This window comes from Peromyscus eremicus, chromosome 12 (genome assembly GCF_949786415.1).
Source record: "Peromyscus eremicus chromosome 12, PerEre_H2_v1, whole genome shotgun sequence".
NCBI lineage: Eukaryota > Metazoa > Chordata > Mammalia > Rodentia > Cricetidae > Peromyscus > Peromyscus eremicus.
Window position 1 is genome coordinate 37,678,736 of NC_081428.1, and position 15,580 is coordinate 37,694,315.

The 15,580-nt window shown below is 37.2% G+C and overlaps 1 pseudogene; it reads left to right on the plus strand.

Moving 5' to 3' along the window:
- The first annotated feature begins 1,822 nt into the window (after positions 1-1,822).
- Positions 1,823-1,931, plus strand: LOC131922998 (U2 spliceosomal RNA; annotated as a pseudogene).
- The last annotated feature ends 13,649 nt before the right edge of the window (positions 1,932-15,580 follow it).

The following is a 15,580-nucleotide window of genomic DNA, read 5'->3' on the forward strand; positions in this document are numbered from 1 at the left end:
CCAAAATATCACAAGAATGATGTCTAGGCCACATACTAATATTCTTTCCCTCTGAAACTTCTTGACCTAGGCTCCTACAGTTCAAATAACCCTTAGCACCACTGCCTCTCATGCTCCTACTAAGATGTCCCCTTAGTTCCAGCTTAAAGTGTCCAATCACTATTGTAGTCTAAAGTCCCAAAGTGTTCCATATTCCTCCAAACAAAAGCATGGTCAATCCTATCACAACAATACCCTAGTCCCTGGCACCATCTTCTTAGTCATTGTTCTATTGCTGTGAAGAGACATCATGATGATGACAGTTCTTACAAAAGAAGGCATTTAATTGGGGCTTGCTTACAGTTCCAGAGATTTAGTCCATTATTGTCATGGCAGGGAGCATGGCGGCACATAGACAGAAATGATATTGGAGAGGTTGAGAGTTCTACATCCAATCCACAGGCCACAGGAAGAGAGAAGAGCCACTGGGTCTAGCTTGAGCTGCTGAAACCCCAAAGCCCACCCCCAGGGCACACTTTCTGCAACAAGATCATACCTACTCCAACTAGGCAACACCTCCTAATCCCTATCAAGTACCACTACTCCCTAATGACCAAGCATTCAAATATATCAGTCTATGGGGGTAATTTCTGTTCAAACCACCACAAAGAGGAAAGACCCTCAGAGCCAGAGGATTGGGGAGTTTGCTGTGATATTATATCTCTTAGTAATAACCAAAGCTAAGTCTGTAAAGTCTCACCAACATGACTGCCTAAACTTCATGTGTTCATATGGAAACTCAAACAAAAGCAATAAATTAAATTGTAAGACAATACAATTTAGTCATGTTGGCAAAACTTAAAAGGATGAAAAATAGCCAGTATTGGCAGTATCCTTGGGAAAGAAATTCATAAATAAGAAAGTATCTTAAGTACTTTGGAGTGTAAATAGTTTCAGCTCTTTGGAGGATTTTGGAATATCTACTGTAGGTGAAGATATTCATATCCTAGGTCCTCAACCCAACAGATCTAGATATAAAATTCATGTAGGGAGACAAGAGAAGGGTGGCTGATGCAACATACTTCAGGAAGTAAGTGATCTTCCTGAAGTGGCCACAAACGAAGAAATACGTATGTTGTAGAAGTATTCAGTGATTAAAATGCTCAAAGAAAATCCATGTTTTGCTAAGTAACAAAAATATGGCTATTTTGGCTTAAAACTAGAAATACCTTTGCTCAAATCAAACTCATCACCTACCTGGTGATAAGTTACTACTATAGCCTCTCCGTATTTTGCTGATATATCTGCTCAGCAATCTCTGTTGTGTGTCTTTACCTTCAGGAAACTTCCTGTGCAAATTTCTAGGTGCCTCATTTATATACAACAGATGTTGATAGCAAATAAAGCCATTTCTTTGTATTTTGAGAAGAATTATGTCATGTGGCCCTACATAGTTCACTCACTGAGAAATTAATAAAATTATGGTGATTTAAAAAATTTTTCCACATCTTGATATGGAAATCAGTTTTCCTGCCTTAAAGAATGGAGCCATCAACACAATAGTACTTCTCTAAAAAGGAATAGAAAGGAACCAGTTTATGCTCAAGTGATTCTGAGCTCAGCTTTAACAGATAATAAAATCACAAGATGTAGAAGGGGATTTGTCAGAATGTGTCCTTGTAAACAGGTTTACAGTATCAGATACAATGTTCATTCTGTGGAAAGATGTAAATAGGTACAGCGAAAGGTCAAAATCCCTGATCTGTAACTGGAGTTCTAAGTTCCTAGCCTGCATTCTTTTGCACTGTGACCATCTATGGCCTTAAGGTTTTCTTTAAGAAATTTCGCTTCTCGGCCTTTTGACTAAGATCAGGTATACTATCTGTTATCAGTATAATATCTGATACATCCTCTATCCAAGGACAATTCAAAAAAAAGAAGAAGAAATATGTAACTAAGAGGAAGCAAGAAGTAGAGGTAGGCATCAGCAACAGTCACACATTTTATTTCTTTTAATAAAGGAACAAATTCGGCAATATGTTAACATTTGTTAACTCTCGGAGGCAAATGAAATCCATCATTTTAAACAACAACAAAAAAATAGTTTTGGAGCTGAAGCCCAGGGTATGCTTTGTTGTGTTCAAATTCCAGTGTGTTGATTATCTGGCTTCTTGCAAAAAGGAAAACACTATTTCAAAGTAGAAAATTGGTACATTTTAACCCAAAGCAAATATATTTACTTTGGCAGAGCTGTCAGTGATTTATGAATGATGATTAAAATGATCAAAATGTTACCATTTCATTGTTATAATTCCAAAAAGGCCATTCCCAGCATGAATTCCCAGACAAATGTGAATGTGGTTTTTGGCTATTTTTTTTAATTGCTGGTTTGTTTTGGGTTATTCATTTATGTAAATCACTGGGGAACAGGTAAGCTCCTGTTTCCTTTGGAAATTAACTCCATCATGTACACACCCTAAAAGGTTATATGTGGGCAGATGCCCTGCTTCAACCTTGGGAAACATATTCTAGAACACAGTTTCTATTTTTTCCTTTCCTTTCCTTTGGTGTGTGTGTGTGTGTGTGTGTGTGTGTGTGTGTGTGTGTGTGTGTGTGTAAGTGTGTGTGTGTGTGTGTGTGTGTGTGTGTGTGTGTGTGTGATTTATATTTGATTACATTTTGATTTCCCTTGAAAAATTGTCATGGACAGAAACCACCACCTTCATTGAACCTAAGGCCTTAAACACACGCAAGGCAACACACACCTGTTTCTTGAGTCCTTTTCTCCTTACGTACAGTGAGAGATTCTATATAAAGAATGAGGTTAAAAAGCCCATGAACCCCAGGGACCCCTGCTTTTGGGCAGGTAGGGACCACAACAAGAAAAAATTTCTTTTAGGTCCCTAAGTCTTTTTGGTGTTTGGAAAGTAGCACATGCTTTTTATAAAGTCCACTATCTGCTTGTTTTCTGTCATCAGTATTCAGAAAATACAACAAAAATAGTTTTCAAAGAGCTGTAGGCAAGGTCGGGGACTCCTTGTTTTACATCTCAGAGCACTGGCATCCAGGAACCCTTCACCATTGGAAGCACTGTGGTTGGAGAGAGTTGGAGGAGAGCCCAGCACAGCCTCCCTCAGGCTTCTCATTTTCCTATTGCCCATCAGTCTATTGGCCAGAAGCAAATCCTGACTTGGATACCAGAGTGGAAGCCCAGATTTGGTGTGGTCTAAACTAAGAGGGGTTTCTTCTTTTTGTTCCTTCGTTTTCCCCCAGCATCCTTGCCCCAAATCAGGAAAGACTATTTCAGAACACGCCATTTGAAGCTGTAGGTAGACAAGCCTTATCATAAAAAGGGCTGGTACCCTGACTATTGTCTAGACATCAGGTTAAAGGAGAAGTTACTGCTGAATCATGCTCTACATTCTCAATTGCCTTCATTCAACAGTAAAGGGCCATCCTTCCTTCCTTGTGCTCCATACACTTAATATCACACTAGAAGTATCATTTCTGTTTGTTTAAAACTCACCCTCCCTGTCTGAAGTTGTTCATGAATGCTATGTTATGGGTTTGCATTATTAACCTTTAGATAGTACTATAGTATAGTGATTTTAAACAGGTATTTAGTGATGGGTGTAATTTAAATGATACAGGAGAATGATATTGGAGGTTGTTCCGAATTCAAGTAGAAAAGGACCATTTTCATTTAATTCAGAAGGATCTCAGCAGAGAAATTCCACTGTACACTCACCTTAAGTGAACCTTTTAGCCATGGCCTAAGTGTTTATTCTAGTTAACACCAAACTTTTAGGCCTATCTGTTTAGCATTTCAGTGAGTCTCTATAGTAACATTTTCCTCAACACATAGATTTTGATGAACTTCTAAATAGAATCAGTCTGAGATTTCAATTGAGAAGGTGTATATGTGATTCACGCATTGTTTTTGCTTATAGGAAGATCAAGTGTGAACAGATTCTGTCTAGAGCCTTCTTCTTAAAAGACCAAATAAATTTCACATGTAAAATTTTATTTATTTTTATACAACTCCTGCAATAGAAGTCAAGATTGGGTTTTAATTATTTCCTTATGCTCCATGCAGATGATATACTAGTATTTTATGGTAAGTGAAGACTTCAAAGTATTAACTCAAAGTAAAATAAAGGAAATCATTGTGTCTTTTCCTGAAGACGCCCGTTGCCATCAGCTTTGGCAGGCCTGTATCTGACCTTTTGTTCTTTCTATTATCTAAATACTTATTTGGCTTTTAGATCGCAGCCATGTATGCCTGGAATTATTACTAAGCGTAGCCATCAGTTTCACACCACTTTATAACTCAGAAAAGGAAAAATGTGGCGCATACGCTGTTTCCAAAACGATCTTCTTATTGACAGTGTGGGCCGCTGTCTTTACTCTTTGAAGCACTCAGACCTGCCATGCTGTATGAACGAGTTGGCTAACAAGTGCCTCGATTACCAAAGATTCTAAGTCACAACACAGTGATACCTACACAGTAAAAATAGAGCAGAAAGGATGGTCTTTTTCTATCCCAATTCTACTGCTCTGTCTATTGGATTTAGTATGGACCTAGTCCTCAACTGGAAAAGCATAGATTTTAACAGTTCTCAAGAGCAAAAACAAAAACCAAGAGATATTTCTAATAAAATTTGAAGTCATGTGAATCCTATTTCCACATGCTTGTTTGAGTTTATAAGAATATTGGCATACCATAATCTCAAGATAGCTAACAGTTTGGGTTGGCTATTACTTACGTCTTTAAGAAAAGTGCAAATAACATATTATTGAGGTTCATGACACATAGAAGAATCTTCAAATTTGGATTCTATAGTCATGTCTATAGTTAATCTGGTGTAATTAGGATCCTGGAAACAGAGTCTTCCATTCCAGAAGTCCTGCTTCACTGGAGAAGTCCAATAAATTAGTTTCATCTCTCACCCAGAGATATCAGAGAACCTGCCTAAAAAGTTGTTATGAGCCTCAAAATTGTGCATTAGAAACTTGAAAAGTGAGTAAACCACACATTTAATAGTCATCCATTTAATAGCTGTGTAAAAAGTAATCCACATGTGCCAGGCTCTATGATGGGCAGGCCCACAGCCATTTATCAAATAGTCATACATAAATACAAATAAAATTATCATGTTAAGAACTATCAAGGAAAGATGCATAAAATCATTTATTCAGGGAGTTGACTTAGAGAGTTCACAAAAGCTTTCCCAAAGAAGATACATGTGAGCTAGTCAAGGATAGTGAAAGAGAAACCATTAATATATTCTATTAATACAGAATTGTTAAGTACTAAAGTCTGAAGAAATCCAGCTCGTAGTAAGACTGGAAGGAACATGGAGAAGTTGGTGGGAAGTCTCACCATGAAGGGTCCCACCATGAGAATTTTTACTTTGCCTTTAAGGCAAAGCAAAATGAGAATTCATTATGAAAAGGTGAGGAATGTCTGTTACATGATTACACTTGTATGATGTTGAGTTTGTGAGTGTATTGTGTTAATTTGTATGCAGGTGCATATATGTGTGTGACAGATTTGTGTGTATGAAGGTCACAGTTCAACCTCAAGTATCATTTCTCAGAAGCTATCTTATTTTTTCAGGCAGGATCTCTCACTGGGAGTTGGGGCTTACAGATTGTGATGGTCGGAATGAGAACAGTTTCCATAGACTCATAAGTTTGAATTTTGGGTCCCCAGTTGTCAAAGTGGAAAGGATTGGAGGTGTTGTTAGAGGACGTGTGTCACTGGGGCAGACTTTGACCTTGACGTTCCAAAAGCCCATGGGATTCCCAGTCTCTTCTCTTCTCTTCTCTTCTCTTCTCTTCTCTTCTCTTCTCTTCTCTTCTCTTCTCTCTCTCTCTCTCTCTCTTCTCTCTCTCTCTCTCTCTCTCTCTCCTCTCTTCTCTTCCTTGTACCTGTGGATTAAGATGTAAGCTCTCAGCTATTACTCTAGAGCTACGCATGCCTGTCTGTTACCATACTCCCAGACATGATGCTTATGGACTCTAACTTTCTGGGAATGTGATCCCCAAATTAAGTGCTTTACTTTATAAAACTGGTCATGGTATTTTATCATGGCAACAGAAAAGTAACTAAGACACTGATTAAGCTAGCCAGAGAGCCCCAGAAATCCACCTTCGGCACTCAGATTACACCCACATGACATTGTTTGTGGCTTTTGATCTGGGCTCTGGAGACAGAACTCAAGGTTTCACAGCATGCGCTTTACTAGCTGAGCTGTCTTCACATCCCTGTGTTGTTGGATTTTTAATAATTACTTGACTATGGATAGATTAAGGGGGGAGAAAAAAAAGATCAAGTGGAATTCTACCCTGGAGTCCAGATATCATGGTTAGAATTTGTGCAGAGCTGATCAAAAAAAAGAAGTAAATAGATTCAAGAGATATTTAGGAATCTCCCTTGAAATGTGATAACCTCACATGTCCTGGTCTTTGCATGTCTTTTCATTTCTCTCGGATCAAGAAATTTCTCTTGGTTTCTGAGACTCCACCAAGGAAGTCCCTCAGATTCATATTTGAATCCAACATGACTTGGTTTGTCTGCTTTTGCTTACGGTTTGTGCTTTATGGTCTCTAAAATGGGCTGCTTTCCAAGCTCTTTGACTAATTCCATCTGGAGTACTGCCTAAGCATAACCCACAGCCTGCTACACAATTGTGAGTACAATCCTATCGGATACAAAATGCTACATCCTGTCATGACAGATCAGGGTTCCATGGTTTAGTACTCACTAGGAAGATGGAAACCAATTGCAGCACTTGAACCATGGAGACTGACAGCAGATGCCTAAGTCTTTGCTATTTACTACTTAGCAGGGTCACAGAGTGACCCATGTCTACTGAGGTGTAGTTAAGTTACCTGCATCCCCCGTGTGTTTTCTTTAACTAGGTATAACCAATGCTAGTTCATGTTTATGACATGAATTAATGAATGAGGTCATCAGAGGTAAGAATCTACATTTCTTACTCATTCAGAGAAAAAAAACCAAAATTCAAAAGAATAGTTATATTCCTAAATTCAGACAATAATTCATCAGAAGAAGAAGAGGAAAAATCTGGTTGAAACTAGAACTGTTACAGGAACAGAAGGAAACTGGAGAGAGAGAGAGAGAGAGAGAGAGAGAGAGAGAGAGAGAGAGAGAGAGAGAGAGAGAGAGAGAGGTATATTGGGCAAAATGTGTTGATTCTTATTCTGGCAGAGCAAGGAAAGACTGGATAGAATTGGCCCTTAATCTGATGGAAACAGTGTGACTATGTTTGCCCCAGCTGGGCTTAATCCGCCTCCGCTGCTGGGACTGCCCTGGGTTTCTTGAAGTTTAAGCTTCTGGATTGAAAATCAGTCTAGACATTTTATTCTCAGACTTTCCAGAGGAAACTCAGATCAGTAACCCTACCAGCATGTCAAATTGAAAACCTGCATTTTTCTCACCTCACGACAGCCATTTAGGCCATATCCAATACAATTCAAAGGAATGGGAGAACTCTTGCTACTTTGCGAGAAAGTAAATGTTTCCTTAAACTCTTTTTATGTGGATTACATAAAAAGGGGGAAATTCTTTATCTGCTTGTTTAAATGTTGACATAGAAACAGGGACAGGGAATGTGAGAATTTTCATCTCTGTTTCTTGTCATTGTTAATCATAGTGTCATATGGAAGCCAAAATCTTGAATACTGGAGAAAAACATGGATAGGAGAAAACACCAAAGATAAACAGGTTTGTGTGTAAGTTATACCTAAGGGATCAGGGGCAAGATACTTAATCTGGATCTCCATTATGAAAGTAACAGTTTTATGAATGGTTTATTTCTATGTGGAGTACTCACTAGTGCCACTTAAAATGGATGGTTCATTAACTTTAAAAAATAGTAATACACTTTGTAATGAGTATTAAATATTTTTTAAATAAAATGATATATTAAAAGCTTAACTTGGATTTTGCATTATCATGAAAAGCCTTTTACCACTCTGTGTAAATTATGGTGGATAGTAGACTAGCTACCCAAAAGTTATCAGTTCTAACTCATTCTGTTTTTTTAAATCCATTTTCAAGAATAATTTCAGTGTGTGTGTGTGTTGTGTGTGTGTGTGTGTGTGTGTGTGTGTAGTAGTAGTAGTAGTAGTAGTAGTAGTAGTAGTATCAGCAGTAGTAGTAGTTGTTGTTGTAGTGTTACTAGTTTAGTGGAGTTTCTCAATCTTATCCTAAACTTCCTACAAATGACTAGAACTTCAAAGTTACATCAACAATTTATAAGATAAATATGAAAATAAGAGTATATTGAATTATATTTGAAGCTAAGACAGTATACTCTTGTAATCTCAGTGCTTGAGAGGTGGGGAGATCATGAGCTGAAGATCAGCTTGTAATACAGAGCAAGAGCCTAAAAGAGGAAGAAAGGAAGGAAGGAAGGAAGGAAGGAAGGAAGGAAGGAAGGAAGGAAGGCAGGAAGGCAGGCAGGAAGGAAGGAAGAAAGGAAGGAAGGAAAAAAGGAAGGAAGGAAGAAAAACTAAGACATACACATATGTGTAGCTGGAGTTTTCCTGGTCCCACCTGGCTCCTGTGGTCCTCACTCCTGAAGCCGCTCAGACCCAAATGATTAAAACTGCTTGGCCATTAGCTCAGGCCTACCAATGACTAGCTCTTACACTTAAACTCAGTCCATTTCTATTCATCTATATGTCGCCACATTTTCCGTGGCTTTTCCTGTGTGCCATTACATGCTGCTCCCTGGATGGCAGGCTGGTGGTTCCTGACTCAGCCTTCCTTTTCCCAGAATTCTCCTTGTCTATTTATACACGCACATATAAGAAGAAGAACTGTCCTTATAAATCCCCAAGAAACAATGAATTTGTTAAGAAATAACATCAGAACACCTAGGTATTAAAATAAAAACCAATTTCAAATATCTGAAACCTCGAAATATAAGAAGCAAATTTTAAAGCATTAAAAGGAAATATAGGCTAAGGAGGTTGAAAAGTAGGTATAATAAGACCTGGCAGTTGAGAACGCATTGAATGAAAGTATTTGTCTTCATTAAAACTATGTTTAATAAACACCATAAATCTAAAAAGAAGTCAAAAAGTAATTCATATATTTAGCATATCTAACTGACATAGGTCTTTGTATTTAGAGTATATAAACAATTGTAGATGAATGAGAAAAATACAGTAAGGAGAAAAGACAATTTATGAAAGCAAGATGATTAAAAAAATGGATTCCCAAATGGCCAATAAAATTGAAGTAGAATGCTAAACCCCACAAATAGTTTCTTTGAAAGTTAAAACCATTTGCATATTCAAGGGACTTTTCTTTTCTTTTCTTTTCAATATAGGATTTCTCTGTGTAGCCCTGGCTGTCCTGGAACTCACTCTGTAGATTAGACTGGCCTTGAACTCAGAGGTCCCCCTGCCCCTCCTCCCAAGTGCCAGGATTAAAGGCATGCACTGCCGCCACCACTTGGCAACCTATCTTTTCAAACACAGCAAATCGAAGCTATTTTAAAGCATGGCAAAACTATAGGTTTGTAAAGTTAATGAGTACTGAAGATTCTTCTTTTTATACTATCAATTCTTTTATACTTTGAGATTATACTATAATTATATCATTTCCCCTTTCTTGCTCTCTTTCAAATTAATGGCCTATTTTTATTAATTTTTACACACACATGTATGTATATTATATATATATAATAGCAATATTATACAGACTGAGCAGGTTATATTTATTTATTTATATATATTTATTTATTTATTTATTCTTGCATATTGATTGCACACGAGAGTGGTAAAGCCACCCTGGATGGAATTCAGCCATAGTTATTAATTAATTGTAACTTGATGTGCTGTTTTTCTGTTACTACTATAACAAATTACTGTAATCAATATGACTTTAAACAACATATTTGTAAGCTTACAGCTGTAGAAGTCACAATGTGGTTACAGGACGACATTGCCTTCTGTAGATGGAAGAATCTGTTTCCCATGCCCCCTCCCAGCTTCTAGAGGCTTCATATTCCTTTGTAGAAATGTCTGTTCTCCCCTTTAAGACCCATAACAGCTGGTTAAGTCTTTATTACATCCTATCATCCTAACCATCTATTCTGCTTTTAATTACAATTTCAGGTCTCATATGATCATATTGGTACTTCTTGAATTAACCAAGATAGGCTCTATTGTGAAGCTCCTTGATTTTACATCTCCAAAGTCCAACTCACATACTCAATGGTCCCAAGACTGGCTTTGGAGAGCCATTCTTCTACTTTATATAAGTATACATATATAAATATATATACATATATAAGCTCCCTTTGAACTAGTAACTCTATTTCTCAGGTTTACAAATGTGCTTGAAGAAAAGTCACAAGTATATTCACTGGAACCATTTTGTACATTATGAAACATATTTCAAATGTATTAATACATAGAAGAGTGGATAAGTATATTATTTCATTAATACAAGTGGTGTTTAGAGTTTGTAAGTCTGAAGCACAGTGTAGATCAAAAAAATGAATAGTATGTACTGATGATTGGTAGGCATGTACATAAATTGACAAATGTACAGATCTAGAATAGAAATATTTGTATTAACTAATGAGGACATGTTTGTTACACTATTATTATCTCTGTGAAATAGGGCATAGCAAGAAAAAGAGATGCATTCATGGCATAATGTTACACTTACTAAAGCCAGAGGGGCTACATAGTTTCTGGTTTTTGTTTTTGCTTTTAATCAGTTTGATGCAAGCTAATAGTTGTCTCAGACAAGGAAGTCAGTGGAGAAAATGTCTTTGTCCATAGGTGAATCTGTAGGACATTTTCTTGATAAATATTGACGTGGAAGAGCCTGTCACACTAAGATTGTGTCACTCCTGGGTCCTGAATTATATAAAAAAGCAGCTGAGCAGGAGCAAGCCAGTAAGCAGCTTCTGTTTCAGCTCCTGTCTCCAGGTTCTTTAGTTCCTGCCCTGACTCTCCTCAACAATGGACCATTACCTGGAAGTGTAAGCCGAATAAACCATTTTCTCCCTAAGTTGCTTTTGGTTATGATGTTTCGCACCAGTAGAAACCCTAACTAATGTAAATGTGTTCTCATTAAAATATGCTCTGTGCTTTTTGTATTCTTTAGGTATATTAAAGGATTGGTAGATTTAGGAGTCAGGACATTAGATTGATTGAAGGTATCTTATGACAGGAGCAAAAGCTAAGGAAAGAAAAATAAGAATTGTGTTTGGATTAGCTGGGATTGGTGAAAAAAGGTTTTATAGACTAAAAACCCGTAGAACCCGAATGCTAAGCTTGGCTCTGTTTTGGCTTAGGTTGGAAACTTTGGGTAAGTTATTGGCATTATCAGGTCCCATTCCCCATCTCATTATAAGCTTGCTGATTCAAAACATCATTAGCCTATTGGAGGTATAAGATAGTTTAATCTCATGGTTTTTATTCATGTCACTGTATTCTTATTACTAAAATATGACAGGTTTGACAAAATTCATCTCCCTAAAATTGGCAATCACATCCGAGGAACTTGTACACCCACAAACTCTTATCTGATTTTTTTTTTTTTACTTAAAACAGCTTACACCCAGTCTTGGGGGGCTGAAAGCTGGCCCTAGAGTATGAAGTAGAGTGGTAGAAAGCAATCTACAGTCCAGTTTTGCAGTGCAGTTCTGAGGACTTTTTCTTTTTGGTGGTTTCATAGGACCACATTGAGCTTCTCATCTGTTGGGTTTCCTTGGAGAACATGCCCAGTGGTAAGCTGTGACAATACGTTTCCAGAATACTTATTCTCTCCAAAGAAGCCTACTTAATACCATCAAGTTACAGTAACTGCCTGTCCTAATTTAGGAACAGTGTTAGACCATGGGGTAAATGTTTCCTGGCAAAATGATATGGCTATACAAATCCAAGCCATGTGGAGAAATCTCCTTGCCCAGGCCAAAGTGGCCCCCCAGTCTGCAGAACTCTGAAAGCATTCCCTTCACGAAAATCTGTGCCACCTCACACATGCTGCTTTTGTCCTGTGTACCAAACCAACTCAAGGACTGCCCAGGTTTTGTACCTGATTCATTTCTTCAGACACTGCTTGGCACGCCTTTGGGAGAAATGTCTTCTTCAATAAGAACAAGCCACTTACTTCTGATGACATGGATTCTTGAGTGCTACTTTGACTAGACACGCATTGCCTAAGGCAACAGGCTGGGTTCCTTGGCCCTCAATTGCTCAGCCCTACTTTCATGTCCTAGTTAGTCAACTTCGAAACAGCCAAAAGTTGTCATAAGCCAAGTTCTTCTAAACAAAAAGCACTCAGAAGTCCTGTTTGCTTCAAGTTAGTAGAAGACTCCAGCCGGATATTGGACCCATCAAATAACTTTAATAACTAAAAGGGAACATATTAGATTCTTGTTTTATTTTTTGTATTGCTAGCATTACATTCTTTTTAGCTATGCCTATGTGAAATTTTTATATCTTTTCCTTTAAATATTATATTGGTTTTATTGTTTTGTATATGGGACAATATTTTACAATGTGCTTTGTAGTCACATTTACACTCCTAAAGGTCCACAAAAGTGGCTCTGTAATGGATATATCACAATTCTGCATTGAAGGTGACAATATTCCAGATGTTGAAAGACTCTTTCTACTTCCTTGTCCTTGTCTTCCATCAGTTTCCTATTCACTTCCCCATATTCTTTGAGACATTGACTTAAGACTCGTGGATTTCTTTTCTAAGTCATTACAAGTTCATGTGAACAATTTATGCAAACTCTGGGTCTTCAAGTTCTTTTAGTTTTCATCTATAAACAGCATCCTTACAGTTGGTCATTCTCTGCAATATCTACCACAATTCCCCCTAAAGTCATTAATTTGGGTTTCTCACTTGTTTTATCATCTCTGACCATCCTAGTTTACTTATTCATGTATATTTTCAACCCTCTGGGGTTCTCCAGTTGACTTTTCTATTTTCTGCTTCTTTGTACTACCTCTGTTCTTATTTGCAAACAGGATTAGATGATCCAGCAATGTGTTGGTAAAATCACGAGGTAGCTCTCCCCCTTTGACAGAAAGCTCTAATCTGGCATCAACTTAATCATCAACTTGGAAAAATCAGGCCCTGTGATAAATTTATACTAAGGAAATCACAAACCATATCTCTTTCTCAGGTCAATTTTTCCTTTTCCATGCATCAAAGATTATTTAAAAGTTCCCTTTCAATCATTACTATGGTGTGAATGTAAACTTAACTCCCTAAATTGACAGAATGATGCTTAACTCACCAAATGAATTGTATTAAAACATGGTGTTTGGGGAGGGTGATGAGATCAGATGGGAGGAATTAGCATGAATGAAATTGTTGCTATTACCAAGCATGGTTGCTTCTTCCACTGTATGAGCACATAGCTTTGTAACAATATTTAGGAAGAAACAGGCCTTTACCAGACATTGGGCCTATTTGGCACCTTCATCTTGAACTTTTATGTCTCTAGAACTAAGAGTAATGAATTATGTTGTTTACAAATACCCACATTAGAGTATCTTTGTTTTAGTAGTCCATATGAACATGACAATCTTCAAATTTCATAACTTCTTTCCCAGTCTTATTGTGATTATTCATTTTTCACTGATATTACATTAAGCTATATAAAGAACATCAAAATAAATCTCAAAATAGTGAATTAATTCCTAACTATCCTACCACAAATCTTCCTGTGCCTGTATATACATTATCTCTTCAGTCTACTATTCTGAGAAAGGATTTAATCTTCCTGAAGAATGGCTTTGCTCCATCTGGACTCTAAGTTCCTGAGCCCCCAGCTTCCACCAAAATCTTCCACGCCACTACTTTGCATGGAATTGTCAATCTCCAGCTTGATACAAGATCTTTACCACCCGCCCCCTCCACCATCACTCAGTTGGTCAACCTTTCTTTTTTTTTTTTTTTTTTGGTTTTTCGAGACAGGGTTTCTCTGTGTAGCTTTGCGCCTTTCCTGGAACTCACTTGGTAGCCCAGGCTGGCCTCGAACTCACAGAGATCCGCCTGGCTCTGCCTCCCGAGTGCTGGGATTAAAGGCGTGTGCCACCACCGCCCGGCTGGTCAACCTTTCTAATCAGTCCTGATCTCAATGGGATTGAATGTTAATCAGCTTTTTGAGCATCTCTGACTGTGATGTAATAAGTTCATCAATACTCTAAAAAATGTTCTTTTCCCCACCAGTTTATAGAGTTATTTGTGGATTCTAAGTATAAACATGTTCTTAGCTGAACATAACAATAGTGTTATTAGTTCTCAGCTTGCCTTTTAGATTTGTTTATAAGGCTTACTGTCATCTAAGAGTCTTCTTTTGTTGTAACCAAATGTAACAGATTTTTCTTTAATGATGTGTGGGATTTTTGTGTCTTTTAAAAACATCCTCTGTTTTCTGATACAATGATGTTAAATATTAATAAGTTTTACAGAGAAATCCATGTTATATTTTACACAAGATTTTGAAGATAGTTAGGGTACTTTAAGAATATATATATTTGATTTTCCCATTTAAATCCAACAATTTATAAAACAATCAAGCCTTAATATTTGTATTCACTACTTTATTTCCAAGTTGATTTTCTTTTCATACTTTTGTTACTAGGATAGTACAGAATTTTTGTAGATATTGATATTTGGAGTGAATATCTGGACTGTATTCTTCTTAAAACCCTTGCCTTATTGTCTCGCTGCACCTTCCCACAAATTATCAAGTTTTGTAACATAGTCACTAGATCTTTTTAAAATAATAATACTGAATGAGCACTATTTAATTGCCTTATGACTAAAACCAGTAAGAGAGAGTGTTCAACAATTTGAATGTGAGTCTGTAAATGTCAAATGCTCTATACCATTTTTCTATGTCTTTGTGCTTTGGTTTGAATAATTTCTCTTGCTGTTTCTTCAAGTACTTGTACAATTTCTATTCTGTGGAGTCTACTGCTTATCTATCAAATGAGTAATTGCAACTTTCTCCTTTAGAGTTTTTAATCTTGTCATAATTTGCATCTTTGAGTTGATTTGTTATGACGTTGGTGGATTTCACTAGCACCTATAGTGGAGTACTTTGAAGAAGAGAGCAAGACTTTCCATCAGTGGAGTTTGAGATAAGCACTGGAATACACAAGTTCTCTCTTTATGCTTTACCTCATTTATCAGTTATCCAAACTGTGGGGAACAACTTTCCATCTTAAGTTTCTCCTGTCACTTCTGAATCAATAACAGTTTTTTTTGTTTGTTTGTTTTTATTTTTTTGTAGCTGTTGTGTCGTTCTCTGAACCAGGGAAACCCACTCTGACTGGTGGGCTGGCCACCAGTCTCCTTAAGGCTGCTTCAGTATATTGGTCCAGAAAGCCAGGTAAGAAAAGAGAGTGGAAGGACATGCTATATCCCACTTTCTGAGCATCACTGCTACATATTTGATGAGGGGAAGAGCTAGTGATTAGGTTTGGGTTCTCTCTGTGTCTGGCAGCTCACAGGTTCTAATCCATCATTTTAAGACATAGGTAATTATTTGAAATTTGGAAATAATTAACCTAGAGG